The 13,142-nt window shown below is 42.5% G+C and overlaps 1 long non-coding RNA gene across 1 annotated transcript in view; it reads left to right on the forward strand.

The window, feature by feature from the left end:
- Positions 1 to 13,142, forward strand: part of LOC309816066 — an 87,616-nt gene that overhangs the window by 49,750 nt on the left and 24,724 nt on the right. The gene's annotated exons all lie outside the window — the stretch shown is intronic.

Genomic DNA, 13,142 nt, shown 5'->3' on the forward strand with positions numbered 1-13,142 from the left:
TAGCATTCAATGTAATTATTGATAGATTTGGAGATAGGTCTTCTATTTTACTATTTGTTTTATGTTTGCAGCCTCTAATTTCTGCTCCTCTTTTCCTCTTTTCCTAATTTCTTTCTAAATTATTTGAATAGATTTTAGAATTACTTCTTAATGTATGTATTGACTTTTTAGCTATACATTTTTGCATTTTTTGTTGATTGCCTATAGATTACAATGTATTTCCTTTCCTTTTACAATCTGTGAGAGTTAAGTTTGTGCCACTTTACATAAACTGTAGAAACCTTACAATCGTATAGATCCTTTTACCCCCAATCATTCTTTACACTATAATTTTCATATGCATTACATCTACATAATTATAAACCCCACAAGACAGCATTACAGATTTTTCTTTAAACAATCATATGTAGTTTAAATAAATTAAGTGAAAAAATAGTCTTTTATACTTATCCTGAAATTCACCATTTCCAATGGTATAATTTCTTTTTAGTCTGAAGAACTTTCGTTTTTCTTATTGTACAGGTCTCCTGATGATGAATTCTCTTAGTTATCTGAATTGCCTTTATTTTGTATTTATTCTTGAAGGATATTTTCACTGTATATAGAATTCTGGGCTGACGATTTACTTCTTAGAGCAGTTTAAGGATGTTGTTTCACTGTCTCCTGGTCTCTGTTGTTTCTGATGAGAAGTTAGCAGGAGCTGCAGGAGACGGTTGGTTCTGTTGTCCACAGGAGGCCTTGTGTGCATACATACATGCATCACACACCGGGGAAGAACCTATAATCTTTGCTGACAATAATGTGCAGCATTTAAAAATCTCTATAGTCAGACCCAGTGCTTGAAAAATTTAGACCTAACATTACTCTGGCCCAGGAAGGATTTTAGTTGGAAATTATAGTTTATAGCCTAGGAGCTATTTTCCAAAGATCTTTAAGGCTTACCAGCAATGACAATGATAACAATAACGGTGATCACAATGATATCGTTGCCAATAGCTGCTACAACCTATTGACCCCATAACATGTGGTCATAGGTTATCTCCATCCTTTCAAGAACCCATTTTGCAGTTGAAGAAACAGACTCAGTGAGCATATGATCTCTGCTCATGCCTAATGGAGCCAGGATAGAGTCATTGTGGCCCTAGAGCCCCCCCCCCTTTTTTCCACTGTACCACAAGACTGGCCCCTGGGCTGGGAAGCTACCTCAGACCACAACCGCATGATGACAGCCATTTCCTCCAGTGGGCCTGAGGATACTTTTTGTTTTGTTTTGTTTTGTTTCTCTACCTCACAAGGGGCCTGTTTGGTGACTCAGAGGTCCTGTGTTGTAGCTCCAGGGGTGGGTCTGAAAGAAAAGGGTCTCCACCTGCAGGTGTCCTGAGCAGAGGACTTGATCCAGCTCCCTTCTCTCTAATTCCCAGATCTCAGCGGCTGGGTGGAAACTCCTTTCTGAGACCACAAGGCGAGAAAATGTCAGGGAGTAAGTTAGGCTAAGCTTCGAGGTTTGGATGTGAGACGTAGTGAGTCTACGTGGCTGGAATGTGGTAACAAGACACATGGGCCCTTGAGGCGTGTCAGAAACCCTGATTGTGCTGGAAGCATCTGACCTGCAGTCCCCTTCAGATATAACTGAGACAGTTGATTCGGTAAACATGGTCCCTGAAGAGCTTGCGCGTTTCTTGGAAAAGGGATTTCCAGAGAGTTCTCAGAGCACATAAATAGCAGGGCCATCAAGACAAAGGTAACCATTCAAGGAATGGAGAAGTATATTCTCAAAAATTACACTCCAAGGCAGAGTTGTGGTTCAGAAAGGGGGTTTTACGTTGTTGCTGTTATTGTTTCAGTTTTGGCCTCAGAAAGGGTACACTGGCCTGCTGTCAACAGTCTCTCGGCAGTGGGAAGGGGCGTGCCTCACAGTGGGTACAGGCATCTAGACCCTGACATAGATAGAAAGACATGGAGGACCACCCTGGCCAGCCTTGGGGTGCACTCAAAAGAGCCCTGATTTGAGAGAGGAGTATTTCTTTATAGAAGCAAGCATCTGGGATATGTTTCCAGAGAACTTGTCACGACTTGTAATGTAGATTTTCCCCCCTGCCTTCTGCAATTGGGGTTGCTATGCATCTATGATGGACCAAAAATCTAAGTCTTGAGTTAGACTCTCTCAACTCTGAGCATGTAAGACCCAAAGGGATGAGGGAACTCCAGCACAGCCAGGAGCACTTGGAGGAGAAATCCTCAGATCCTATCAGATCCTATTGTCTTGTTGGACTCCTGGGTTAATTTCTGCATTTCATCGATGGTCTACCCCAGGCTACCTTCCGCTACATGCCACCCTCCTGGCCATGCCCTCTTGACAGCCTGCTTATTTCCACTAATTACTCATGGGAACCTATCTCAGAAGAGGAAAGAATCGGAAAAGTTCCTTGCAATGTGTTACAGTAGAACTTCACTTCTCCAATAGGCTCCTTTTCAGATGGCCATTCCAAGTCTCTGGGAAGCCAGATCTCAGAGAACAGAGAGATGTGATTGGAGATGACCCTCACTGTGCTTCTTGGGCAGCCGCTGAACCAGAAAATGTGCCTGCAGGGAAAGCCTCATTTGGGGAAGTGAAGAGGCTAAAGTTCTTTATTTTGAAAATAGAGAACAACTTTCCTCACAATCCTGTCCCCCTTATTCCCTTCCAACCCGAATACCAGCCCCCCCCCGCCCCCAAAAATGAAGAGTGAGTCAAATCTGAGGGACAAGTGGGTGATGATGAAGAAATAGCTGGAGAGCAAACTCTGTCCTTGAGCTGTGGGTTTCTGAATGTCAGAGGCAGCTGTTCCCCAGGGCAGAGACCAAGCCAGGCCCTCACCCATTTGAACACCCTCTATGCCCAAGGGCTTGAAGCTCTTGATGGATGGAAGTAACCAGTGAGGAAGGAGAGAGAAGAGGAAAGGAAAGAACCCAAATGTGGATTTGCTATTTTTTGTTGTCACAAAACACACACATACACACACCTGCACTCTGGCCCTGTGGTCCCTGTTTGGAATCTAAAAGCCCACCTTGCAACCAGGTGGCCATGAACTGGTCATCAAGTCATCTGAATCTCTCACATAGCAAGGGGCACAGAGACTTTAAGGACATGATTATAAGACCCCTTCAAGGCAGCTGATGACAGGACAGGGGTCTACACTGAAGTCTGGGGCACCGAGGCCTGGTCAAGGGGCAGGCTGGGATCTGTTGATCTTGTGTGTGGTGATCTTCTTCCTGGATAGAAGCTCATTCCAGGGATTTACAGGTTGGGTCTAGTTATATCTTTTGTTCATGTTCTTCTAGATTAGAGGGACAGCATATACTGATTTTAAGATGAACCCTGTAGATGACTTTCTCAATCAGAAGTTCTGTAAGCAATGTTTTGATCAACATTTAGGAATGTAGAAAGAATAGTTAAATATCTATTTAACTGGTGATGGAGGGACATGTTCATATTTAAAATAAGACCTGAGTTTGGAAATGGTGTTTTTTTCCATCTTCACATTCTTCACAGCACCTGTGAAGTATCTCTGTCATCACCAGCTCCCTTTCTGATTTTGGCACAGTATGTTCACAAACATTGCATCGTTTCAATGCAGTGACTCCGAGTCTGAAGGATGCACAGCCATTGACAGAACATGAAGATGATTGAGTTTTACCTGCATCCCTTAGGTTTGTGGTGGTTGTTTCAACCCCTGGCATTGCCAGGCAGTGTGTTACATTTCTTTGCCTTCTCTTAGTGACCCGATCAGCATCTCAAACCAACCTTCTCTGAGGATGCTGGAGTCAACGGTTCTTTCCCAGATACGAACTTGTGCTTCAAAATAAACTGCAAAATCATCAAGCAAATCGATGCCCACTAATGTGAGAAGTTTTATGAGGATTTGACTCTAAAATGACTTCCTTTTCCACAGTCAGAGTTTAGAAACCAAAGCAAACCTGGCTGTAGGTTTGAGTATATCTCAGAAGCAATGGGGCGTGGCTCAGTGTGTGCTGACAAGGTCACTGTGAAGGTGGGTGACCAGTGCCTTAGCAAGTCTGGACCTGAGGGCTGGACCTCTTAAGCCCAGAAGGGCCAATGGAGGTAGGCTGGCCCACTTGCCATCCACAGGCAGAGATTCTGCAGGCCCAGGAGACAGAGGGCTGCCCGAGGCTAGACAGCAGAGGACCACTAGGCTGAGGCTCAACCCGGGTCCCTTACTCAAAGCCTCTGCCCAGGGCTTGCCCTTCCCCCTAAATATATGTGCCCCAAATTGTCGCCAGATCTCAGGAAAGCACTGGCTTTGTCTGGAATAAACACTAACCCCACAGCACACCCAGTCATTATCAGATGGGCAGTTCTCATCTAGGTCTTGTGGCTTTCTTGGGGTTTTCTCGGGTGTCTCTCTCCCAAATCTTTCCCCCTTTCTTTGATTATATTCACATAAACATTCAGCTTTGTAGCCCTACTGCATTCACAAACATCACTCAGGTTACCCATCTGGATTTCCCTGAGTCGTGCCTGGTGGAGTCCCCTTCGCAGCTGCCTGTCAACTATTGTCCAAAGTCCATCCCCAGCTGCCCCGGCCTGTCCAGTGGCTCCACTTTCTCTTCTCTTTCCCCTACTCCTCTCCTGGGAAGATGTATCTGAGGATCCTGAGGGAGGAGACCTGAGGTTCTTCCCTCGGGCAAACAGGGCTAGATGGATGACATAATCCCTTTAAGTCTTACAAAAACAATCTTGTGGCTCTTGGCTCTCTTGGGCTCTCATTTTGGTTGCCTCAAGGCACCAGGCAGAAGGCCAGGGAGCCCAACCCCAGCTTAGAGACTTGTCGGGCTCCAGGGAGCAATGGCGATGAGCTGTCTGCCACTGCCTGCTCCCCCTGGCCAAGGACTCTGGCCCACAGAACCTTACAGCTCTGAGACAGGCCCTGAAACTCCCCCTCATGCCTCCTAAAGTCTGCAATTGCTTGATCACACACTGCTTCATGCTGACTTCCACTTCCCCTCTTTGTGTGTTTTGACTGATAACTTGACTTCAGATAACTTGATGTCAGAAAGTGATTCAGCTGCTGCTCTAGCCCTGGGAAAGGGCAGGTTCCATGGAAGGCTGAACGCCTATTGTTCTGGGTCATTTTAAAGAGGAGTGAGATGTCTTGAAGAAAAATGAAGACAAAACACTGACGGGTGCTGAATTTACAACACCTAAGGGGAAAAAGCCCAAGTGTTCATCAGGAGTGGAATGGATCAACAAATCATGGTATATTCCCACAGTGAAATACTGCCTACCAACAAAAATGAATGACCTACACATGGACACAAAAACGTGGATGATTCTACCAGACATCACATGTGAAAGAAACCAGACTAAAGAGCATATACTATATGGTTCCATTTATATAAAGTTCTAGAACAGGCTAAGCAATCCATGCTGATAAAAGTCAGAGTAGTGATTACTGAGGATCAGGGGAGGATGACGGACTGACTGGTAAGGAATATGAGGGAGTTTCTTAAAGTGTCCTCTGTCTCATTCAGGGTGGTGGTCACAAATACACAGGTATGTGTGTAAAACTCCATCAAGCTCTAACTTTAAGAATTACGCTCTTTGCTGTATGCATGTTATACCTCAATAAAAACTTAAAAAAAAAAGACAAAAGGAATGAGGAGTCAGTGGAGGAAAGAAGGAGGATGAAAGGCTCAGAGAAGGAGTGTAAGAGGACAAAGAAATCCAGGAAGAGCACTTCAGTAAAAAGGCAACAGGGTTGACTAATATAGAGAGACTCTTAGATGCGGTGGCTGAGAAATTATTTGCCCTGACAGAAGAATTTCAATAGGTTAGCTTCAACTTGAAAAAAAAAAAAAAAAGAGCAAGATTAAAGAAATCCACAGATTATGATGTTCTTGTTAGATTGTGAAGGAAATCTCATTCTGACCACTTGCCAGCTAGGTGGCAAGTTTGGGAACCCAAGAGTGAATGCAAAGAAGGTGAGTGTACGGGAGTTACTCCAGCTTGGAGATGAACAATGCAGACTTGGCCCAAAGATGAGAATTCTAGGAAAGTAAAGATGTCTCTCAGAAGGAAGACTCATGGTGATAGAAAATGATGACAATATTTGTATTATCAAAGTCCCAGAAAGAGAAGATAAATAGAGCGGAGCTGAAAAAAACATGTGGAGAAATAATGGTGGGACACTTTTCCAACTTTGGCAAAAGACAAACTTGTAGATTCAAGAAGCTCAGAGAATTCTAAATAGGATAAACTCAAACAAATCAACACTAGACACATCATAATTAAACCACTGAAAACTAGGAACAAAGGAAACATCTTGAAAGCAGCCAGCAAAAAAATGACCTGTTGCTTATAGAGGAGCAATTATTTAAAGGACTGCAAATTTCTCATCAGAAAACATGTAGGACAGAAAGCAATGGAACAATATAAAAACAAACAAACAAACAAAAACTTCTTATTTTAAAATAATTATAGACTCATACAAAGTTGTAAAGATAAGTTCTCATGTACTCTTCTCCATAGTTTCCCCCTGTGGTTAACATCTTACCTCACTACAGTATAATAAGAAAACCAGGAAATTGACATGAGTAAAAATGTGTGTGTGCGTGTGTGTGTGTGTGTGTGTGTGGTTCTATACCTTTTATCACAGATGTAGACTCCTATAACCACCACTGCAATCAAGATACAGAATCATTCCCTCACTACAAAGTACTCCCTCGTGCTACCCTTTAGAGTTACACCCACTACTCCCCTGGCAATTGTTAGTCTAGTCTCTGTCTCTATAATTTTGTATAAATGGAATCATGCAATATGTGATCTTTTGAGATTTGCTTTTTTTACTCAATATAACACCCTTAAGATCTATTCAAGTTGTTGCATGTATCAAGAGTTTCTTCCTTTCTATTACTGAGTAGTTTTCTATGGTAGGGATGTATCATTTTGTTTAATCATTCTTATACTGTAATACATTTAGGTTGCTCACAGGTCTTGGTTATTACATGTAAAACTGCCATAACGAATCATGTACAAGTTTTTGTGTGCACTAAAGCTTCTAGTTACCTGGCACAAATGTCCAGGATTATAATGGCTATGTCATATAAAAAGTGTATGCTTAGTTTGTTAAGAAACTTCTCAACTATTTTCCAGAGTGGCTGTACCATTTTATATTCTCACCAGCAATGTAGGATATCTGGTTTCTTACCATCTGGGCCAGCATTGATATTGTCACTATTTTAAATTTTATTGTAGCTGTTCCGATAGATATGTAGTAATATCTGATGGTGGTCTTAATTTGCATCTCCCCCATGGCTAGTGAAGTTCAAGATCTTTTCACTTGCTTATTTGCCACCCATATATCCTCTTTGATGAAATATCTCTCCAATTCTTTGACCCAAGTTCTAATAGGATTGTTTATTTTTTTATTGTTGAGATTTGACAGGTCTTTATAAATTCTAGATATGAGTCCTTTATTGAATATTGACTATTGGAATTATTTGAAAATATTGCCTTGTAATATACAGCATGTATTTTCATCCTTTTAACAGGGTATTTCACCAACAAATGTTTTTAATTTTTGTAAAGTCCAATTTATCAATTTTCATTTTATGGAATGTGCTTTAAGTGTCAAGCCCAGTTTTAAAATAATGAATTGAATTTCCTTAATAGTTATAAAGCTGTTTATATTATCTATTTCATATTGATGAGTTGTGGTAGTTTGTGCTTCTTAAGCTTAAATTTAATGTAAGTTGCCAAATGTATATATGTAGAGTTATTCATACTATTTTCTTTTTTTTTTTAACATCTTATTGGAGTATAATTGCTTTACAATAGTGTGTTAGTTTCTGATTTACAACAAAGTTAATCAGCTATACATATACATATATCCCCATATCTCCTCCCTCTTGTGTCTCCCTCCCACCCTCCCTATCCCACCCCTCTAGGTGGTCACAAAGCACCAAGCTGATCTCCCTGTGCTATGCGGCTGCTTCCCACTAGCTATTTATTTTACTTTTGGTAGTACCTATAAGTCCATGCCACTCTCTCACTTTGTCCCAGCTTACACTTCCCCCTCCCCGTGTCCTTAAGTCCATTCTCTACATCTGAGTCTTTATTCCTGCCCTGCCCCTAGGTTCTTCAGAACCTTTTTTTTTTTTTAAGATTCCATATATATGTGTTAGCATATGGTATTTATTTTTCTCTTTCTGACTTACTTCACTTTGTATGGCAGTCTCTAGGTCCATCCACCTCACTACAAATAACTCAATTACGTTTCTATTTATGGCTGAGTAACATTGCATTGTACATACGTGCCACATCTTCTTTATCCATTTTTATCAATGGACACTTAGGTTGCTTCCATGTCCTGGCTATTGTAAATAGAGCTGCAATGAACATTGTGGTACCTGACTCTTTTTGAATTATGGTTTTCTCAGGGTATATGCCCAGTAGTGGGATTGCTGGGTCGTATGGTAGTTATATTTTTAGTTTTTTCAGGAACGTCCATACGGTTCTCCATAGTGGCTGTATCAATTTACATTCCCACCAACAGTGCAAGAGGGTTCCCTTTTCTCCACACCCTCTCCAGCATTTATTGTCTGTAGATTTTTTGATGATGGCCATTCTGACTGGTGTGAGGTGATACCTCATTGTAGTTTTGATTTGCATTTCTCTAATGATTAGTGATGTTGAACATCCTTTCATGTGTTTGTTGGCAAGCTGTATATCTTCTTTGGAGAAATGTCTATTTAGGTCTTCTGCCCACTTTTGGATTGGGTTGTTTGTTTTTTTGATATTGAGCTGCATGAGCTGCTTGTAAATTTTGTAGATTAATCCTTTGTCAGTTGCTTCATTTGTAAATATTTTCTCCCATTCTGAGGGTTGTCTTTTGGTCTTGTTTATGGTTTCCTTTGCTGTGCAAAAGCTTTTAAGTTTCATTAGGTCCCGTTTGTTTATTTTTGTTTTTATTTCCATTTCTCTAGGAGATGGGTCAAAAAGGACCTTGCTGTGATTTATGTCATAGAGTGTTCTGCCAACGTTTTCCTCTAAGAGTTTTATCGTGTCTGGACTTACATTTAGGTCCATTTTGAGTTTATTTTTGTGTATGGTGTTAGGGAGTATTCAAATTTCATTCTTTTCAATGTAACTGTCCAGTTTTCCCAGCACCACTTATTGAAGAGGCTGTCTTTTCTCCATTGTATATTCTTGCCTCCTTTATCAAAAATAAGGTGACCATATGCACGTGGGTTTGTCTCTGGGCTTTCTATCCTGTTCCATTGATCTATATTTCTATTTTTGTGCCAGTACCATATTGTCTTGATTACTGTAGCTTTGTAGTATAGTCTGAAGTCAGGGAGCCTGATTCCTCCAGCTCCGTTTTTCTTTCTCAAGATTGCTTTGGCTATTCGGGGTCTTTTGTGTTTCCATACAAATTGTGAAATTTTTTGTTCCAGTTCTGTGAAAAATGCCATTGGTCGTTTGATAGGGATTGCATTGAATCTGTAGATTGCTTTGGGTAGTAGAGTCATTTTCACAATGTTGATTCTTCCAATCCAAGGACATGGTATATCTCTCCATCTGTTTCTATTATCTTTAATTTCTTTCATCAGTGTCTTACAGTTTTCTGCATACAGGTCTTTTGTCTCCTTAGGTAGGTTTATTCCTAGGTATCATACCATTTTCTTATTAACCTTCTGAGGTCTGCAGGACCTGTAGTGATTTTTCCTGCTTCATTCCTGATATTGGTAATTTGTGTCTTCTTTCCCTTTTTTGGTCAGTCTTGCTAGAGGTTTGTTACTTTTATTGATCTTTTCAAGGGCTGGATTTTGTTTCATGAATTTTCTCTCATTCTTTTTTTTGTTTGTTTTTTTGTTTGCTTTCCCTTTCGTTGTTTTCTGTTCATATCTTCTTATTTTCTTCTTTCTGCTTGCTTTGGGATTATTTTTGCTCTTCTTTTTCTAGTTTCCTGAGGTGAGAGTTTAGACTACTCCTTTGAAAATGTTCCTCTTTTCTAATGAAAGCATTAACAGTATAAAATTTCTTCTAAGCGTTGCTTTAAAAATCTCACAAATGTTGATGTGTCGTATGTTCATTTTCATTCAGTTCAGTGTCTGTTTCCCTTGAGACTTCCTCTCTGAACCATGGATTATCTGGAAGTAGGTTGTTTAGTTTTTAAGTATTTGAGATTTTCCTGTTATATTTCTGTATTACACTGGGCAGTGGCAGCTGCCAGATCCCTGAGGCCTGGGGGGTCCCTGGGTGGTGCTTGGCCTTCAGCGTGAGAGCAGGGGAAGCTTCGTATGGATCACGGCAGGTGCAGGACAGGTTAGAAATGCCATTCAGTATGTGATGCACGGCCCTGTGAGGTGCATTCCCTAGACTGCTCAAAGCAGGAGGAAGCCTCAGAACTGAATGTTCAGTGTTGTTTTAATATTTTACCCCCTTCCAGATGCCATATTAGCATTTTAATAGGGCTTTCCAGTCCACAACCCCAGGAGTCACTGTTGCACTCCAGGCTGTGGCTGAGCTCCGAGAAGAGGATGAGGAGCTGATGTAGGTCAGAGGCTCCCCAGGGGTACACCGTCACCAGCAGAGGGCTGAGGCTGCCTCCAGGGCAGACAGGGAGGGTGAAGGATGGAAAGGAACTTGAGGATCATGGGGAGTGGTAGTGCCGTCCCCTGGGAGTGGGAGGAAAGACAGCCGGGGCAGCATGAAGACAGAAATAGATTAATTTGATTCTCTCATGGATGAATGGCTATGTCTGCCCAGAAACAGAGGCGGGTTCCAGAGTTATGACTGTGTTAATTGCCATCCAGGCAGGGACAAGGAGGAAGGACATAGGGATGGGGAGAGGGGGAGGCCAGGAGGAGTGCTTAAAAGCCCTTTCTTCTCTGTGGGAGAAGAGTTAATGGTGCTGGTGGAAGCAGCAGCAGAGTCGGTGGTGGTGAGGGTGGTGTGTGTGCGTGTGTAGAAGTGAGGAGGAGCACTTGGAGTTGGGCCTGAGAACAGCACTAAATATTCTCTCACATCTCACTCTGGCAACTTCAGAGTCTGTGGCTGACTCAGCCAATGCCATGGTCTCCCATGTCCCCTGATCGATCTGAGCTCCAAGGTCCCTCCCCCACCTCACACTCCCTCCAGTGCCCCCAAGGCCACAGGAGACCCCTGTGCCCCCAGCACTGGTCCACCTCAGAGTCTTGACTCCGTTTCCAGTTTTCCCACCCACTCTCCTCTTCCCCAGCTGCTTCACTCTCAGCAGACACTGCACCACCCGGAGACCCCGGTTCCGCCCGGGCGCGTCCCCCTGCTTCTGCATTCATGACCATCTTGGCTTCTAGGGCTTCTCATTTCTAATCCTTCTCTCCATCATCCTTGAATCTCTCCCTCCCTTATCTTCCCATAGCACCTGCCCAGGAAAACCCCAAACCCCCAAAGCAATCCAGCTGGTCACACCCAGGATGTGGAGGACCACTGAAGAAATCACACTGGTAGGTGTGCGGCAGAGCTTCTCTGGTTCGGTCCCAGGTGGACCAGCTTCCCTGCGCCCAGCAAGCTGCTTCCTCTCTTCGAGACCCCAGGCACTCCTGCTCCCAGACTCTCTGTCCTCAGATGTTCTTACCCCTTTCAGCAAAAGGACCCACTCTCCATGCCTCTGGAATTAACTCTTCTTATGCCCATCTCTGTGCATAACTTTACTTTCCTCCTTCCCCTCCTTTCCAGCAGAATCTAAATCTTGGGATCACATCCCTCCCCCTTTTCAGAACCAGCTAAGTCTCTCCATCAGCCTCCTTCTCACCCTCTTCTTGAGAAACAGAGCCATTTGGGGGTGGAGTTCGCAGGTAGAGCATTTGACTGCAGAAACAGAGTCATTTTCTGAAAGACCATTTACCAAACGCCAAATCTCACTGTGACCAAAAAGCCAACTTATTAAAGATCAGTTTGCCAAGTGACCAATTCCACAGACTGCCAAATCCCCCAAAATGTATTTCTCTTAATTACTTACAAAATGTGTCATAATAGGTGTTGCACAGGAAGTTTCAAAAGCCGTTAATGATGCTTTTCAACATTTTGGCTGTTGGTGTTTCTCTAGTTTAGAAGTTTTATTTTTGGTTTCTCCACCACTGTTTTATATTGGATTTATGGGTAAGTGATTCACATTTCTAAAGCTGACTACTTCTCAAAAATTACTTAGAAAAGGTTTTGGTAATGCATGAGCCTTTTTTTTGTGTGTGTGGTACACGGGCCTCTCACTGTTGTGGCCTCTCCCATTGCGGAGCACAGGCTCCGGACGCGCAGGCTCAGCGGCCGTGGCTCACGGGCCCAGCCGCTCCGCGGCATGTGGGATCTTCACAGACCGGGGCATGAACCTCTGTCCCCTGCATCAACAGGCGGACTCTCAACCACTGCGCCACCAGGGAAGCCCAATGCATGAGCCTTTAACCTTTGGTTTGCAGAGAAGATAGTTTTGCCCTTCAAGCGTAATTTTACACCAATTTGCAACTTCTCTTTTTCTTTTTCAAAGTGGTTTGGCAGTCAGCCAAATAAATGTTTCTTCTGCATGTTAATTTTCACATATCCATGACAACTTCCCCAATGGCAAAATCCCAAAGTGGGAGCTATAGTTCAATTTAGGCACAAGTCTTTAAATTAGAGTTGACAGTAAACGCAGTTGAGGGAAAATCCATCCACTGGCACCAAATATATATATATTGGGCATTCAAGAAGTGCCCTGCTTCTGAAATATTGAAACCCACATAAGATTGACATTTACCAGAGATGGACTGAGAAATTCACAGGGAAATATCTGGTGAAAATACACCTGAAAACTTGTAAACCAAGCTAAACTACTAAACATATGTGAAAAAGCAAACCAAACCTACAGGAAAGTCTTCAGTGTTGTAGAAACCATAGCACACAAATTTCTATAATTTTTAAAGTAATTGAGCAAAACAACTTTTGGGGGAATTCCAGGGATCACTCATTAGGGAAATGGGTTCTTCAGCAAATTGATTTTCAACAAATCAGTTTTCAATTAATTGGCCTTTGGTAAACGGTGATTGGTTATTTGTCAAGTTGACCTATTTCTTCAACCTCTCTGTCTTTCCTGAGTCTTTCCCTCTGGAAGCCATGCGTCAGGTAC

Source organism: Mesoplodon mirus (genome assembly GCF_964341445.2).
Source record: "Mesoplodon mirus genome assembly, chromosome: 14".
NCBI classification, from domain to species: Eukaryota; Metazoa; Chordata; class Mammalia; order Artiodactyla; family Ziphiidae; genus Mesoplodon; species Mesoplodon mirus.